Source organism: Podarcis melisellensis (assembly GCF_964234715.1).
Source record: "Podarcis melisellensis genome assembly, chromosome: 2".
Classification (NCBI taxonomy): Eukaryota; Metazoa; Chordata; class Lepidosauria; order Squamata; family Lacertidae; genus Podarcis; species Podarcis melisellensis.
The window spans coordinates 48180642-48199244 of record NC_138529.1 but is presented as its reverse complement, the minus strand read 5'-3'; the positions used below and the strand labels follow the sequence as shown (position 1 = coordinate 48199244).

General features: G+C 39.3%; 1 protein-coding gene across 5 annotated transcripts in view; it reads right to left on the bottom strand.

The window, feature by feature from the left end:
• Nucleotides 1-18603, bottom strand: part of LOC309363121 (A-type potassium channel modulatory protein KCNIP1) — a 552464-nt gene that overhangs the window by 338655 nt on the left and 195206 nt on the right. The gene's annotated exons all lie outside the window — the stretch shown is intronic.

Genomic DNA, 18603 nt, shown 5'->3' with positions numbered 1-18603 from the left:
CTCCAAATATTCACCTGCTTATACACTCTGTACACCAGTCCTATTTTCTGCAACATCAGATAGAATTTTTATTTCCATTCCCAGCTACCAAATATTTGTTTCTCCAGTTCCACAGAAATGCTTATACAAAAGAGGGGGATACACACACAAAAACACACTTTCTTAAAAAGAAAACAAAAAGCTGCAAACATGATACATTATGATACATACATATTTTAAGATGTGACAAACTTCTGAATGAATATATTTAGAAGATAAAAATCTATCTCATTATTTAAAGACACACACACACACCCCTTGCCAGATCCTTCAAAGACAAACCTATATTGGTGACAACTTCCTGTTTGGCTCTTGACTACACCTTATTTGAAACAGTAAAGAAGGCTCACCTATAGGCTATGAACTTGTTTCTCCCATAAAAGACGATGAATGTATCCTCAAGTTGGATAATTCAGTGACTGCAGGCAATAACCAATGGAAAGCTCCTGAGGCATGAATGGCAAGAGATTTTCTCTAAGACTGCATCTCTTCCCAAAGCTACACAGTAGCCTAAGAGAATGGGAAAAGTCATAAAGAAACACAAAATCATCTTCTCTGGAGGATAAAGAAATACACACATCTCTACTTCATAAAGATGAGTATCCAGAAACAGGGGCTCTAAGACACAAATATGCAGTTAATCACCAAGCTACAAAGCGCAGAGAGGATAAAAGAAACCCCTAAGTGCTGAACTCATCTCCAGATGGATGCTGCCCATTTAATGCAGTTCTCAGTGTACAATTCATCAAGACTGTGGCTGCATCTGACCTCAATTACTATGTTCCCTTCACAAGTTATTTTTGAAACAGACTATTCTACACTTCAGATGAAGCCATGCACAAAAGGCTAATAATAATGGCTAGGATTTATATAATCCAGAAAGTATCTAAAGTGACTTTTCAAAGTCGGGAAAATCTTTTCCCAACTCTGAATGTACAAATGAAGATACTCTGAAGATTTGAATCCACTAATTTATTTGGCATAAATACCAGTTACAAGATTTACCTGTTTCCAAGATTTACCTGGAAATGCCGCATACAAATTACTTGTGTGTATCAAATATGCAGAGTCCTCTGACATATTCTCAGTCATTTTCACATTATGAACAATGTCCTTCCCAGCATATGCAGTTTTTACATACTATCCAAGATTTTGAACTGATCTTCATATAACAACGTAGTTATTGCTGTCTTTGAATTGCATGTAACTTTATAATCTTGATTATGAGAAAGATCAACACCACTGAAAGCCCTAAACAACCATCTTGTTCTGACAAAGTTTGGAGTCCCTCTATTTAGTCTCTCATCCTAAGCTTCTCCTGAAAGGGCCAACCAACTAGCCTGGAAGTAAATACTTCTTTCTGTGGCAGTCCGCTCAATGTGCTCTCTTGCACTGTTGATTAAGTGCAGTGGAGGTACTTGGTTGTGCAGGTGGACTGGACTGGGGGGGAGACATTCATGAGGGTGCTGGCTTAGATTGTGCAAACTCTTGAACATTAACCTCAGGTTCAATGTCAGGATCTTGGTCCAATTCCTCAACTAGTGGTACACAGAAGCCCTGGACTTGGAAAAGTCATCCTCCTCCTACTTTGAGCTTAAGGCTTAGACCATGACAATTATCAATCCAATTATCAATTGTGTATCTGAAGAAGTGGGCATGCATACGAAAACTCATACCAATAACAAACTTAGTTGGTCTCTAAGGTGCTACTCGAAGGAATTTTTTTTATTCTTTGTTTCAATTATCAATCCAGTTCATGAAACAGGAAGTGGATAGTCACCATACTTAAAAGCTTTCAGATAGCTTCAGTATGGCAGAAGACTTGAATTACCCAGGGAAAAAATGGGAAACTCAGCCCTGGAGCTGGCAGTGAAACGTCCTTTCACTGCCAAATCAGTCTGATCCTGACTCTGAATATAAAGCCCTATTCTGATCAACTAAATGTTCAAACTCATCGGGATGTCAGTTTCTGGAGAAACCCACAATTGAATCCTTTATATTGATTACATACATCATTCTCAGCAGCATGACCTATATAACATTATTTCAATTTGAATGTGCACTTCAACATCAAAAAGAGGAACCAAGAAGATTGTAGGAAGTGTCTTACCAGTATCCAGTGCTTTTTATCTAGAATAGGTGCCAGTACTCACCATGAAGTTGTTACAGTAAGTGTCACACTTTTTAACAACAACAAAAAGAGCAGCCAGTCCTGCATGCCCTTAAGTACCCTCTGAAAAAAAGACTGCCAGTACCTAAGAACCCTCCCTCTGACTGGATCAGTTCACAGGTCCATCTAGCTGAGCATCGCACAGTATCAAGTCAGGTGCCTCTGGGAAACCCACACACAGGGCATGAAGGCAGTAGCCCTTTCCTACTGTTATGTATTGTTATATAACTATGATATAGTTATATCCAGTCTTTCTATAAAACCTTATAAAAATCTATAACAAGAGTAAAAATACACAAAGTATAGTAAAGCAACAAGAAAAACAAACTTCAATGAAAATAGCCTAAAAATTAAAGTCTAAATCTCGTAAAAATATATCCCAAGTATGAGCGCAACACAGATTTTTATAGAGACATTATAACATTTGGAGTTGTATTTTTTAATTTCTTTTTAATAACCCCCTAGCATAGAATTCACCTTTTCCATAGCTGCTGTTAGGGATATGTGAATCTGTCAATTTCTGCTCTGTGTCACATTCTTATGTTTTTATCCATAATTTCTTTCTTTTTTCACAGTAAACTGTGATATATATTTTTTTTTAAAGAAAAGAAAGCTAAAGATATATATTTCACTATATACTTAAATTTGTATTTTCTCTTAAAACATGTACTTAAATGAGTGTTTTGATCATGCTGAAAACTGTATTGCATGTTTAAAGATGGAGTTACCCAGTGGATTGTAAAATTCTGGTCTGCACATGAGATCATGTCATTTCATATTGGAATTTGAAAAGACTGGAATCCTCAAGTATCCCAAAATGTTGTATGATGGTTCTAAATCTTCAGTGACATATTCACTACAACCCCAGGATTTCTTTCTTGGTTAGAGAAAATGATGTCAACTCAAGTAGTTCCTCTAGTCACCATGGGCCCTAGCAACTGGCCATCCAGAATCAATGTGACTAATCCAGGGATAGCCATCATGGTGTCACCCAAATGTTATAAACTGCAAATCTCGTTATCCCTAGCAATTGTCAATGATAATACAACATCTGGATGACACCATGTTGGCTACTTGTGGACTAATCAAATCAACCATCCTCTTCACTAGTTATACATTAGCAAAATGTCCTACCCTTGCAGGAAAGCACAGAGATATAGAAATGAACCCATCTCCATTCAACTCAACACCTCTCTAAAAAACATGGCAGGCAAGAGTTGTCACATGCATGCTTCTTTCTGTTGGCAGGGAACATCTTGGTTGCAATCCTTGAGCTACAATACAAGGGGAGAATTGTGTTGTTAGGAGGAAATGAGTTGAATTGCAGCTTTGGAAAAGAGGAATTGTGGTGCTTTCTCCTTCTCTGAAGCAACCTCAGTGGGAGGAGAAATTTACTCAGACACATGATTTCCTTTGGCAGGGCTGCTACTGAGTTCAAAACATTTTCCAACAACCATTTGTGGGGCAAGGATAATAAGCTACCCCTTTCCCTCTGAAGCAATTGCAGGAGGGAAGGCAAAAAATGAGTCCTAGTGACAGTCCAGTCCTTGATTTACATCCCCTGCAATGGCTGTCTGCAGGGTGAAGGAAGGCTGAACCTTCTCTTCCCCTCCAGAGCATTCACAAGGGCAAGAGATTATCCCTCACAAATGCCATGGTGTAGATACACTTGTCCTGATAGAATACTCCCTCGTGCTGAATTTGAAAGAGGAATGCACACCAATATATAAAATTAAGGCCAGACAGCAACCGAACTCATTCTGCAGCAACTGGAGTAAGCAGCAGGCATGGTGTTCTTGTTGCTAAGCATTATGCTCTTTTCTGGCATCCAGTATTCCTTGATTTACTTGGTTTCTTTTGCAACAAGGGCTTTATTTCAAGTACACTTCCTGCTCTCATAAATAAATTGCTAGCTGCCCAAATGTAATGAAGAGCTGGAAGAAAGCATTTTGTGCCATTAAAAAAGAAGAGAAAAAAAGAAAAGGCGGCTGGTATTTTCATCCATCCAAAAGGACAGCCTAGCTCATTGGAACATCTGCCTGCACTATTTCCGTTGAGACACAGTCTATCCTTTATCCAATAAAGTGCACTGTCAGCGGCCAGTACCATCACATCTTAATTTTGTGGTTTGCTCTCAGATTCTTCCTCATGCTGTTAGCTGACACCCTATTACCTTTATGCTTACCAGCATGGCAATTTACAAGAGTCTTCGGCAAGATCTTTCAGGCCTCCTCCACACCCTGGCCCCACTTTAAACTAGTTATCCAAAGGACACCAACGCAGAGAAACTGAGAAGAGACTTTTTTTGCAGGAGTCCCCATGGCAATGCTATCGATTGAAGAAGTGCGATTTTTCTCCCCTCTATGAAATATAACAATGTCTCGACAGCACAGCTCAGAGAAATCACCCATTATAGGCAGCTGCACAAGAAAAAGCTGAGTAGGTCAGGTAATGAGGGATAATGATAGGTAGTAAGTTCAGCGTCTAGGCAAGCAAGTAGCCCAAGTAATGTTCTTAAAGATTTTTTCTTATAAAAAAAGACAATCGCTACACACCAAGAAAATTGACTAGGCAGCAGAATACACAAAAGAGGGGGAAACTTTATTGTATTATTATTTTCACTCTGCATCCTAAAAAGTACTGTACAGAACCTTACAATGTACCAAGTACTCAAACAAGACTTACTAAATCATGTACAAATACAATGCATGACCATCCTGATAGATTGACATTTCCCCTCAACAGTTAAATGGGAGTGTTTTTATGTTCAGTTAGTTATTAGGGGCACTGAAAATGAACTTTCCCTCCCTCTCACACAGGATCATGCTCAACCCTCTTCCCTTTTGTGATGTTTCCCTCCCCACCCTCACACTTTTATTTTTTAAAGGTGTTCAGGGGTGATTTGAGCAAAAATTGGGGGAGTCATGATGATAAGAAATGGATATTGAAACTGTGGGTCTTTCTATTGGGCGATATCCCAACATCAGCTGACATAAATCCAGCCCCCAAACAGCTAGAGGTTCAGTGCTTAATTTGTATGATTTTAATTTGTTTGATTTGCATCATACTGCAGAATATGCTACGGCTTTTAAAATGAGTCAGGTGTGTGACTACTCAAAAAAAGCTCGTCTTAGAGATAGAAAAGAGTCATGCTTTCACCTTTTCTCCTTAGAAATATTTTTTATGCAAGTATAATTTATAAATGAATTTAAAAAGAGATGTAGGCATGTAAAAGCTCCAGGAATGCTGAAACATGGAACAATCATAAGCTAAGCTTGGTAAATAAACCATGTTCGTGGGGGCTGTTACCAATGAGCAGCACAGTCGCTAGTTTACCTAAATTGTGTTTTTGCTTTGACATGCGAGTTATCTATTAGCAAATCCTCCTTTCTTCATGCTCTAGCCTGTTATTTAAAATGTAGATTTTATTTAAGAGCTGGGGAATCCTGTAAGTTCAGAATGACAGTGCATGTATAGAAGTTCATAGAAGTTCGCTGGTGAGGATAAATTACATGACAATTTCAAGAAATCTTTCAGGCACTTGGGAATTGGCTGTTGCTGGCCAGCCAATATAACAAAAAATGTGTCAGTGCTCTGAAATGAGAAAATTAATACCTTTTTCTAGCTTATGTTTTCAGTGAACTTTTCCATTTAGTCTCATTAAAGAGGCAGCACAATATATGTCGTCCAGTTTTATACAACATGAGGCTGAACATGCAGCAGCTTCCTACCATACAGACACTGTCCATTTTGTTCATGGCATGGAGCACACACAGGGGGAGTTCTGTTGTGTAAGCAGATGTTCTGCTCACACAGCTGAATACCACCCTCGTTCGCTAGTCTGCAGTCATAAGCATACTGATATGGCAGAAAGTCTCTGTGAAATTAGTGGGAGTTTCTTCAGTTCTCTGGAGCAAACATGGAAAGAAACAGCCTGTCACTGCAGTAAAATAGTGATAGCAACCTCAAGGGTCTTAATCAAAATAGCAATTACATTGTCTGTATTCAGGGCTGTTAAAGAACACATACTACTTAATGCCGTCTACTGCAAGGACTGCTTTTCAGGTTCTCCTAATGTTTGAGCTCCACTCCTAGGCTCACTTCGTAACATGTCATGGAGGGAGTTAAAAGTCATTTTCACAGATACACTTCCTAACAACCTTCTGTGGATAACTTCCAATTTGAAAAAGAAAAAAACCCCTTTCCTGGATACTGCAAGGCAAGAGGATATCAGCAAACCCAAGCTACAAGGCAAAAGGATATCAGCTTTGTTAAAAGATATCAGCAAACCTCTATTCCCTTTCAAGTTTGACATTATTCAGTGGAGCTAAGTAAGGCCCTAGCTGAGACAAATCTTTATGTGAAGGATTCAGCCTTTCGAACATCAGGCAATCACATTTGGGGATTAAAATGCCCCCAGGGTTTCTCTATTTCTATCTAAGTCAGCAGTTGAGCAGAGATCTGTGCATTTTAGTCCCCTATATTTAACCTATTACTACACATTCATTACATCAAGGATGTGGCAGGTGATGTACCAAACAAGAATATTCCATGGTGCCTCCCACAGGGTTTATAATCTACACACATTTAAAGGTCAAGAAGGCGATTTCATTCTATAGAGGCCAATTCAGAAAACCAATAGCCTCTACTGCTGGCATAAGCTGAAGCAAGAACCATATAAAAACATCAGGTTTGATAGGGTTTGATAGGAATGGACATATAAGAAAAGCCCCAAAACGAATGGTTTTTCTGCAAGATGTTCCCAAAAAAAAAAACCTCAAAAACTTTTCAATTTTGGGAATAAGGCAACCCTAGAGCAAATTCACTGCAGATGCATCACCACGTTATATTATACTATAGTGTATAATAGAATCACATTTCCTTCCTCAACCACACACATATGAGCATATTTGCAGGTAGTGCACATGGTCATTAAAAGGAATGGGGGGGGGTGTCTGTAAAAACCTCTCACATCCTCCTCTAGTGCCACTCCACAGCTTAATCAAGGACTCATATTCCTTTACCAACTGGAAGAGGTGGACAGATCCCTCAGTCCCTTTAGTGATCTTATGCACTATCTGCATGAATGTGTATGCATGTGGTGATCTGAATCAAACTCATTATATCAAACTCATTATATCAACTATTTAGCAATTAGATCAATGGTAGAGGAAAGATCTAGTGTAGGGGTAGCCCATATGGTACCCTCCAGACTCTATTGGACTGCCACTCCCATCAGCCCCAGCCAGCATGGCCAACTGTCAGAGATGATGGGAGTTTCAGTCCAACAACATCTGAAGGGGGCTACATTGGTTTCCCTTGTCTTCTTACTTTCCTACCTTCCTTTTTTAAATTTGATTTTTTTATTCATTTTCAATTACAGTCCAATAGCCTCATTATAACAATATCAATTTATAATACAATTATGAATGCCAATCATTCAAATGCTGAATTATATAATTCAATTATATAATGGGGGCTGCCTCCATTAAGGCAGAGCAGAACCGGAAGACTACTTTCTTACATCCCTAATGTACCAAGAAGTCCCCATAAAGTTTCTTTACTACAGTGGCTCCACAGTCATTTGACTACCAGATAGTCAAAATCATCTAAAATGCTTTAATTGCCCACAGATTTATAGTTAAGATTTTTAGTGCCAACACAGTGACAGGATTTTATATCATTATTTCCAGACTCAGCATTTCATAGGAGCTGGAGAATTGTGAATCCTGAAGAAAAGCTGTTACATTTGTATTTTGCCTATTCACACTTTACCTCATCAAAGATGTCTATTGCAAGCTGTGAAATGCCCTCTTCTCAAATAGCAGTCCACATTGGATAACAAACCTCTTTAAAAGAAGCATATCCTCAGATATGCAGATGACACAACCTTGATGGCAGAAAGTGAGGAGGAATTAAAGAACCTTTTAATGAGGGTGAAAAAGGAGAGCGCAAAATATGGTCTGCAGCTCAACATCAAAAAAGGAAGACCATGGCCACTGGTCCCATCACCTCCTGGCAAATAGAAGGGGAAGAAATGGAGGCAGTAAGAGATTTGGGGCTCCATGATCACTGCAGATGGTGACAGCAGTCACGAAATTAAAAGACGCCTGCTTCTTGGGAGGAAAGCAATGACAAACCTAGGCAGCATCTTAAAAAGCAGAGACATCACCTTGCCAACAAAGGTCCGTATAGTTAAAGCCATGGTTTTCCCAGCAGTAATGTATGGAAGTGAGAGCTGGACCATAAAGAAGGCTGATCGCCGAAGAATTGATGCTTTTGAATTATGGTGCTGGAGGAGACTCTTGAGAGACCCATGGACTGCAAGAAGATCAAACCTATCCATTCTGAAGGAAATTAGCCCTGAGTGCTCACTGGAAGGACAGATACTGAAGCTGAGGCGCCAATACTTTGGCCACCTCATGAGAAGAGAAGACTCCCTGGAAAAGACCCTGATGTTGGGAAAGATGGAGGGCACAAGGAGAAGGGGACGACAGAGGACGAGATGGTTGGACAGGGTTCTTGAAGCTACCAATATAAGTTTGACCAAACTGCGGGAGGCAGTGGAAGACAGGAGTGCCTGGCGTGCTCTGGTCCATGGGGTCATGAAGAGTCAGACACGACTAAATGACTAAACAACAACAATAAATCCTTTAGAAATTGAGGAAATTTGGCATTCCAAATGAATCAAAACAAATACCTCAGTGCATATTGCATGATAACTAACATTCAGATTACCTTAAGCAATTCCTTCACAAACCTTGTTAGTAAGCTTTTACTGATAGCTTAGGCAGAATTAGCTTATATATTTTTAAAAATCTACATAATAGCTACGTAGTCATCAAGAAACTGACTTCCAGCACATGTTTAAAAACTCCAGATGTTAATTTAATGGTGCAAACAGAATTTAACTACCGTAGCAATATTCCTTTTATTTATGTAGTCTAATTTGTTTTCTTGCCTTTCCTATTTCCCCCTCCATTTTCTGAAATATATAGCTCACTGACTCAGTCTAGAAGGTATCCAGCGAGGAAGCTAGTCCCATAATGATGTACAAAGAATGAATCATCATTCTTTAGTCACTTCTTCCCTTTATTTGAAACCTCATTTGAATTCATGGTTATTTTTTATTTATTTAAATAATTATATTTGTGAGTTCATCACAAAGTCATGCAGTTAAATAACTGACAGTATAATGGCCCTTCTATCCCAATAGACAAAGCATACTAAAATTAAGAAAGGAAATTTTCTCCACAGTGTATTTTGCCCTAAGGCTTCCCAATGTTGTCTCCACAGGAAAAGTATGCATGGACCAAACTATGGATTTTTCACTTTAGTTTAACTCTACCTTGTTTTTACATCCTAGCCAAACCAGGCTTACAAACTATCTCTGGGGCCAACAAACCAACATCTGAAACCATGGGTATTATGTTCCTGAACATAAAATAGCCATTCCAAAAATGGGCTGCATCCAAGCAGTGCATCCAAGTCTCAGTGACATGGGAGAGACTGGCAGGGAGATGGGACATGGTGAGCAGAAGGTAGAAGTCTGTGCTGTGGGAATTGACAAAGGAGCAAGGCAAGCTTTGCTTTCTGAGGACTGGGCAGGGGGAACATTACAGAACTAGGAATTGGATTGAATCATCCAGTGTGGTGTAGTGGTTAAGAGCGGTGGACTTGTAATCTGGTGAACCGGGTTCTTTTCCACACTCCTCCACATGCAGCTGCTGGGTGACCTTGGGCTGGTCACACTTCTCTGAAGTCTCTCAGCCCCACTCACCTCACAGAGTGTTTGTTGTGGGGGAGAAAGGGAAAGGAGAATGTTAGCCGCTTTGAGACACCGTAGGGTAGTGATAAAGCGGGATATCAAATGCAAACTCTTCTTCTTGAGCTGATAAATGGACATACTGAAAGGGATTGAAAAGATGCTGAGTAGGAAAAGGAATTTTTCACACATGGCTGCAAGTTGTGGATCTCAGCTTCTACAAACTGTAGTTTGTTATTATGTCTTGGCTTAATTCTAAATTGTTGCATCACTCTATCCCTGCTCCCCCACCTGGCTACAAAAATGTATGGAAAGCCTATCCCCCCCCCCCCAAAAGAAAACGACTCACAATGCTAGGGCTCTCCTGGTCATCTCTTGCCCCACTTACTCTGCCTGGCAACAGGCTCCTTTCATAGTCCACTGAGAAGTTATCCCTTTCCAGATCAGCTGTCTGGGGAAAATATTTTTAAAGGAACCTTGGTGCTTCTACCCATATCTAATAAGGGATGTATGTTCAACACAAACATTTGTACAATTTAACCTAATTGTCTCCCTCTGAAAAACCACTCACCTTCTACTAAAATATTTCTGCAATCATCCACTCTCCCATTTTTTCCTTTATTACAGTTTAGTAAAGTTAATCATAATTTCATACAAGAGAAACTTGCACAAAAATATAAAATTATGTATTAGCTCTTCAAACAATCTATACAAAAAGAAAAAGGGGGTAAACCTACCTATTTACAAGAATAGTGATATAATGTGAGATACACACACACACACACACACACACACACGTCTTATTAACATTCATGTCTTAAATATCTTATGCTATAGTACCATATAATCAATCCCCCCACCAGTTATTCCTAACTCTTTTTACTGAATTGTACCACTGGTCCTTGTTTATGTAGAGCTCATTTATATACTCCTTGCTTTCTTAACATTATAGTTAGCTTGATAACCTTCAGCTGTTACCATAATTTCCTAATTAATTCTATTTTACTCGGCATGCTATCCACCTTTCAACATTTGACATTCTTGCTAGGGCAAGTTTATAGAAAAAATGTTCTTGAGTTGCTGTCCAGTCAGATGTGCTGAAATGTGTATTCCATTGAACTTTGCTTTATTGAAGTGATGTTGGCAGCCATTAACAACCATTGTTATGTACTAGTACTAGCACTAGGTGTGGCAGGCAATACCGCTGAGTTTCAGAAACCTTTTAAAAACATTGTTTCTGTTAAAAGATGTCTTTTGGGGAAACTCTTTAAGCTCTGGCACAGACGTGACTTGCCTCAAATGACCTGGCCTTAGAGGCCTCAGAAATAGTACAGGTTTCCATCATCTCAGGAGGAGGTGTGGCAGTCAAAAGCCAAAAACACCTTCCTGAGTCCACTGAGATGCTTGCTCAGAATCAGTTTACACTACAATGACTTGGAAATTAACACTTGGCCTTCCATCTTTAGGCTCACCTAACTGAAACTCAACCCCTCTAGGCAGTGTTTTATTCCCCCTTACCTCACCTTCATCCTTCGGGGCCTTCCTATGCACACTCACTTCTCCTCTCACTCTGGCTTTCAGTTTGTGCTAATAGCACTCACCACCAATATTATAATATGTCCTTCGGACACCACGAGCAGCACCCTCCATCATCTCCTGTGGGGCCTCCTAGACCTGCCCCTCAGCTGTGCTTCTGCAATTAGGACTCAGATGGAGCAAGCAGCACCCCTCCCCCAAGTTTCTCTCCCTCAGGATGAAGACTCCAGCTGCAGCAATCAGAAACACACTTCCATCTGTCCCCTGCCCCCTCTTCACAGGAAGATAGCAAGATCCATTATCTAAGAAGCTATATCGCCCACTGCCGAGAGAATCAAAAACACTATAGCGCTATTTTAGCAAATCGCCATACCAGGCAGAGATCATACATACATAGCTAAATGTGAACTGCAACAGTGTAACAAGAATACAATCAAAAGACAAACTTGTTTCTTTGCCGCGTTCCTTAGTCCTTGCTGACACTCAGACCCACTCATACAAGTTTTTATATACAGTAGTACCTTGGTTTACAAACTTAATCTGTTCCGGAAGTCCGTTCTTAAACCAAAGCATTCTTAAACCAAGGTGTGCTTTCTCATAGCAGCGGGAGACTCAATTTACAAATGGAACACACTCAACAGGAAGCGGAACATGTTCTGCTTCCAAGGCAAAGTTCACAAACCAAAACACCTACTTCCGGGTTTGCAGCGTTCTTAATCCAAGTTGTTCATAAACTAAGCTGTTCTTAAACCAAGGTACCACTGTAAACTGATATATGGGTTGATTTAGCCACCTCTTCCTTTTTGCCTTTTGGCACCTACCCTCTTTCTACCCTAAGTTAGAAAGCTATTAGTAGCATGTTTTTGTTTTGTTTTCCCAATCGCTCATGCTCAACTGCGAAGCTGTAGTACTGGAGAAAAAGTGTATCTTTACTCAAAGAGTGGCCAGAATGTGAAAGGATTTATGTTGAAGAGCTTTGAGAGGAAAGGGTTAACCCTTCATATGTTTGGGAACAGGGGTAAGAAGGGAAGATTTAGGGAGGGGTAGGCTACCCAGTAGCCATCTCAATGTTGTGGTACTCAAGGTCTCTTCAGCCCCAGCTAGCATGGCCAGTGGTCAAGGATGACAGATGATGTTGTAGACCAGCAATGTATGGAGGACCACAGGTTCCCCACCCCCTCCTTCAGACTTGTTGTTGTTGCTGCACACTGAGAGTGGTTGAAGATTTGAGAAGGAATGTTCTTGTTCCCCATCCCATTTTTGCACTTGGACAATAGTAAGAGAATTGGTGGTGTGGTGGTGTTTTGCCAGTGCTTGGGCACTGCAAAGGACTTTGGTATTGCAGTAAGTTATTCATCCAGGAGTTTGAGAGAACAAACAACCACCACTAGATAAAAATAACTGTGGTTTGTTTGAACATCTGTGGGCCAGTTCCTGGCATGTTTAACAAACTATGGTGAAAACAATTTTTGGTATGGCCAAGTGCATTGATTTGCCTTTGCAATGCAATTTTAATATTTTTAGTAGAGAGGGGGCCAAAAATAGAGGTAGAATGATAATGTAGAAAATGTAAAAATCTAGATAAGAAAGCTGATCTTGTGAAAGTAAGTTTGCTTTCGGGGGCGGAGTGGAGAAACAGATGGTAGTGGAAACAGTAATTAATATAAACAGAAAAAATGGCATTCTGCAACCATTCAGCTTTTGTAGATGAAATCCATTATACTCATATTCCTATTACTTAATTTAAAAATGGAGTAGGCAAAGATTCCATCCTGGATAAAAATTGATCTTGCATTTTTATAAATGGCATAAACTGAGATGCTTCAGTGGTTTTGTTCCTTTGGCAAGCCTTCCTGACAGTTAGAAAAGACCCAAAGTCTCTTGCCAGCCATCTAACAAGTGTGGAGAGCTTGAAAAGACAAGATCTTGCCTCACTTGCACCGAGGCCTGGATAAAAGCAGACGAATCCTGCTGTCTCTTTCTAATCTCCTGTTGTGCGAGGAGTAGACAGTCATAGGTCTCTACAGTTTCTCTTCAGGAGGCAAGAGGCACTCACACCTGGCAAGCTAATGGCTGCCTGGAGATACCTTTCTTTGCATCAGATTTTTTTGGGGGAGATTCCTGAAGTTGGGGGTACTTCCATTTCCAGTGTCTTCTATCAAATTTATTTACTTCTTAAAAATCATTCCACTCCATATAGTAACTTCAAGTGCTCAAGGAACGTCACACACATTATTGCAGTAATCTTTACACAAACATTATAGCACAATTCTATCATATAGTCACCGCTCCACATCAAACCCCTATCGCTCAAAACTGAAGTGTCTCTATGACAACACCTCCCATCAGAGAAGCTTTAAACTTTTCTGGTAGCTAGAAAGGGCAGCCTTTGCTCTCAGATGAAGGCTAAAGGTATTTGGAGATACCATGTGAATGCTTTAAATAGATGCCTGGATCATCCACTGGCTTATGGACTTCAGCCTTTCAGAATCTTCTGCAGCCATGCTCAAAAAAACCATAGCTTATAGTATAGTGACATGATCAGTAACTCCTGGCCTAAGCAACAAGCAGCTCTTGGAAAACCGAACTGGCACAGATGACATAGGCAAAAGAAATAATAGAAAGGGTAAGGCTAGATAAGAATAAACTGTACAGTTGGAAGGAACACCAAGGATCATCTAGTCCAACCCCCTGCAATGCAGAAATCACAACTATGGGGATCTCTTCAAAAAATGAATCTGGAAATACCCCAGAATAAATATATTTGAGCTATTTTTGAGTGAATGGAAATGTATTGAGTGAGTGGAATCCCTACTTTATGGATTTTGATGTTTTATGTGTTTGTGTTTTATGTTGTGCATTATTTAACTTTGCTGTCAGATTTCCTTTGCAAACCACAGTGATATTTTATGGTGGGGAAAATAACATAAAAATAGTAAAGCTCCCTTGGCTGCTCCTGGTAATCCTTGCCAGTGGCCTCTCTATGCATGTCAGGAGTAGATTCTGCAACATGTTCTCCAATTCACATGAGTATGGAAAGTGCTGAATGGATCCATTCCAGTTACTGTTCATCTTAATATCTGTCAGAGTCAACAGTACTATTCCCTATCTCTGTGGATATCGTGCCCTCAGTGTCAGTATACTCACAGAAAGACAACATGATTTCATGGCAGGTAGCCAATGGTCAATGTCTCCACTTAGGATGATTGGGTGATATTCAACTAAGACATGCTTAGAATTGATTCAATGAAATCAAGCTACTTAAATTATTTGAATAGAACTAATCTGAGTTAGACTAACTTTGGCTATCACCTAATATAGAGATAGGGAGCCTATGGCCCTCCAGATGGGACTCCAGTCCTCATCAGCCCAAGTCACCAGGGCCAATGGCCAGCAATGGCGGCAGCAACATCTGGAGGACCACAGTTCTCAGCTCTTGCCCTAATATTAATGTTTACTGCCAGTTCTCACAATAAGGAAAGCATAGTTATCTGACACTACATTCTTCATTCAGTACTTATTTGGCAAGCATAGTTTTCTGAATATATCAGTGTATACATCAGTGTTCTCCTGTTATTACTTCAATAAATCATTTATTGTGTGGCACATGACATTTAACTAAAGGGTCAAGGTAAAATTATGAAAAAAAACTAATCACAGAAGAATCCCTGTGACCCAGAAATGTGTGATATTTGGTTGGGCTCATTAAAAAGTTGTGCAAAAAAGCCCTTCAACAGCTGAAATGATTGCAAGAGGGTTCTGTAGTTCAAACTGCATTGGTTAATATTGTAAGGGAGATTTTCAAATAATAAAAACCAGCTATGCTGCCAGCTTAGACCAACACACCATTCTCTTAGCAAAGGGTGGCTAGATCTGAATGCTTCTGGAAGTTTGCATTTTGAGGTACTTAATATATTTGCAGTCACTCATCTGAAAGAGACAAACTAATTTGTTTGCCAGCAGGAAAGCTCACATTACAGTTTATCAGAGAGTGATGGGGAATCAAAGAGAACAACAGGAATATGCCAGTGATAGATCACATCAGATGAAGCTCTTCCCAGGAATAAAGCACCCTAGCACAGAGCGAAAATATATGTATATTTCACACAGAGAGAGACAGAGAGAGCACCTGCCATGTGGCAACAATACGTTTCTCCTTCTAGTGTTGTCATTTATGTCTCTGGGTCTGAAAAACAATTTAAACACACTTATTTGGCAGACATCATTTACATTGCAATTCAGAGTAGCTTCACACTTTATGTGGCATAGATGACTGCTATGTGTACACAGCAATATTTACACCAAGCACATAAAATGAAGATGACATACACATATCTTGAAAAAACTGTACATTCATCTGGATGCCCTAGGGCCTAGGCCAACCAGCACCCTGGCTGAGGACAGCAGAATTTTTTGGGCTATACCATAACTCAAAGTAATTATTGTGTCAAGGTTTCTGGAGAAAATATAAAATAAAATATAAAAGTGCAGTAAATTATTACTGCAGGGTCTGGTGACATCCACTAGTTGGCTTTTTCAAAATCTTCAACAATTAAATCATATATAACCAGAATATTTTATAAATAGAATTGGGGTGGAAAATTTGGAAAAGATATGGATTTTTTTTAAAAAAAACAAAAACGAAACTGGCAAATAATAATAATTGCAACTAAATTGCGTTCTCCCCCCCTGCCAAATGTATCAACTATGATGGAATGATTTAACTGAACTTGGCATTTGGGCGCAATATGTCATATATCTGAGATGTCTGAACAAGTAAGATCTTAAAACTATGGGCAGGGGGAAGGGCCCCCAACATTCTCAGGTGTGTAGCTGATATTCAGGTGTCTGCTGATATTTGGTGTTTTCTTTCTATCTCAGTCTTCTGCCGCTACCTTCCTGACATTTTGGACTACAACTTCCATCAGTCCCAGGCAGCATGGTCAATGGTCAGGGATGATGGAGCTGAAGTCCAAAACATCTGAAGGGCACCAGGATGACAAAGGCTGGTCTTTACGACTGTGTACGGTAAATGAAATCTGCCATACATTGCAAAATGTGGATAATAATAAAAGATGATAGATAGATGATAGGTAGGTAGGTAGGTAGGTAGGTAGGTAGATGATAGATAGATAGATAGATAGATAGATGACAGACAGACAGACAGACAGACAGACAGATAGATGATGGATAGATAGACTTAATTCTCCATGAATTTGTTTAAAATAATAATAATAATAATAATAATAATAATAATAATAATAATAATAATAATAATAGTTATAATATCAGCATGAGAGCTAAATGGAACCTCCATTTAGGAAAGCAAAAAGTAGAGGCCTGTGGCCCTGCTGTGGGTTGGTCAAAAGCATCTGGCCTACTGCTACGGGACACATGATACTGATTATGGTTTGAAGTGAGAAAATAGCAGAATACCTTAAGAAACATGTTAAAGAGGATGAAATTAGATAAGAAGAAACCTTAAAATGCAATTATATATAATTTGGGTTATAAATATCAATGTTGAGGGCTAAGTGGGAACTTACTAGTTTTGTTGAACTGGAATATAATTGTTGAGTAACAAATGTAACTTTCAATATGGAAAAATAATAAAATATTATTATTTAAAACAAAAAAGAAAGAAACATGATACTGATTAGACCAGGGGTCAGCAAACTTTTTTAGCAACGGGCTGGTCCACTGTTCCTCAGACCTTGTGGAGGGCCGGTCTATATTTTGAAGAAAAAAATGAATGAATTCCTATGCCCCACAATTAACCCAGAGATGCATTTTAAATAAAAGGACACATTCTACTCATGCAAAAATATGCTGATTCCTGAACCATCTGCGTGCTGGATTTAGAAGGCGATTAGGCCAGATCCGGCCCCCGAGCCTTAGTTTGCCTACCCATGGATTAGACAGGCCCTTATCTGATCTATCACAGTTGTTTTTATATTAATTCTTCATGAGATGCTGTTCTCAGTCAGAAAGTTGACGTTTCAGGAGTAAAGTGTTGGTAGAAATGTGAAGGCCTGGGAAAAAATGGGGGCACAGAGTGGGGACCTATTTTTCCTGATTTATTTCCAAACCTTCACATCAGCGACAGTGTTTAGGCTGCAAGGACTAGAGCTCTTACCATTTAACCATTTTATGTCCACAATGCTTACGCATCAGAGGGAAGATTGCAACTTGGTTTTCGAAGATTAAGGTATGCAAGGCAGGAAATCAACACTGTCCCACCTGCCCCGTCTTGAAAGTACCCAATACATTTTATATCTGATACAATTTGAAGATGCAGGAACAGTAACCAGAATACTTAATAGTATTATGAACTGTAAGGCAGAGTGGTGAATTGGGATCATTTGGAAACAAGAGTCCATGGCTTTAAATTGTAATGTAGCTATTATTATAGCCCTGAAACAGGATGGGGGCTCAGGAGATATGATTATAGGCACTAGCTTTATTATAAGCCAATTGATGTGCTGAACAGGCACTGGACAGAAATGTGCTATTCAAACACTTTTTCAAACTACTTAGCATTTCAAAGTTACAGCATGCCTGTCTGGTTTTATTTTGCCCAAAATAGAAATGCTTTCCATTTTTCAAAATTCTGTGAATTTATCTGGAACTCCCTTTTAACAATTGCTCTCAGACAATATAGATAACTGTAAGAAGGAAAGAATAGGAATAACACAGTTTTAAAAAGTAGCGCTTACTATGGAAATCATCTTCAATAATAACGATACCATTTTTAACAATTACAGAAAGGTAGCCGTGTTGGTCTGCCATAGTCAAAACAAAACAAAATTCCTTCCAGTAGCACCTTAAAGACCAACTAAGTTAGTTCTTGGTATGAGTTTTCGTGTGCATGCACACTTCTTCAGATATCTGAAGAAGTGTGCATGCACACGAAAGCTCATACCAAGAACTAACTTAGTTGGTCTTTAAGGTGCTACTGGAAGGAATTTTTTATTTTTAACAATGTTTATTTTGAAATCAGTAATGGTAGCTACATTTTCACTTGGAATCTGCAACTTTCTTTAAAATTCTTCCAGGCTCATTTACCTGAATAAATTGACTCCTTTCTCCATGT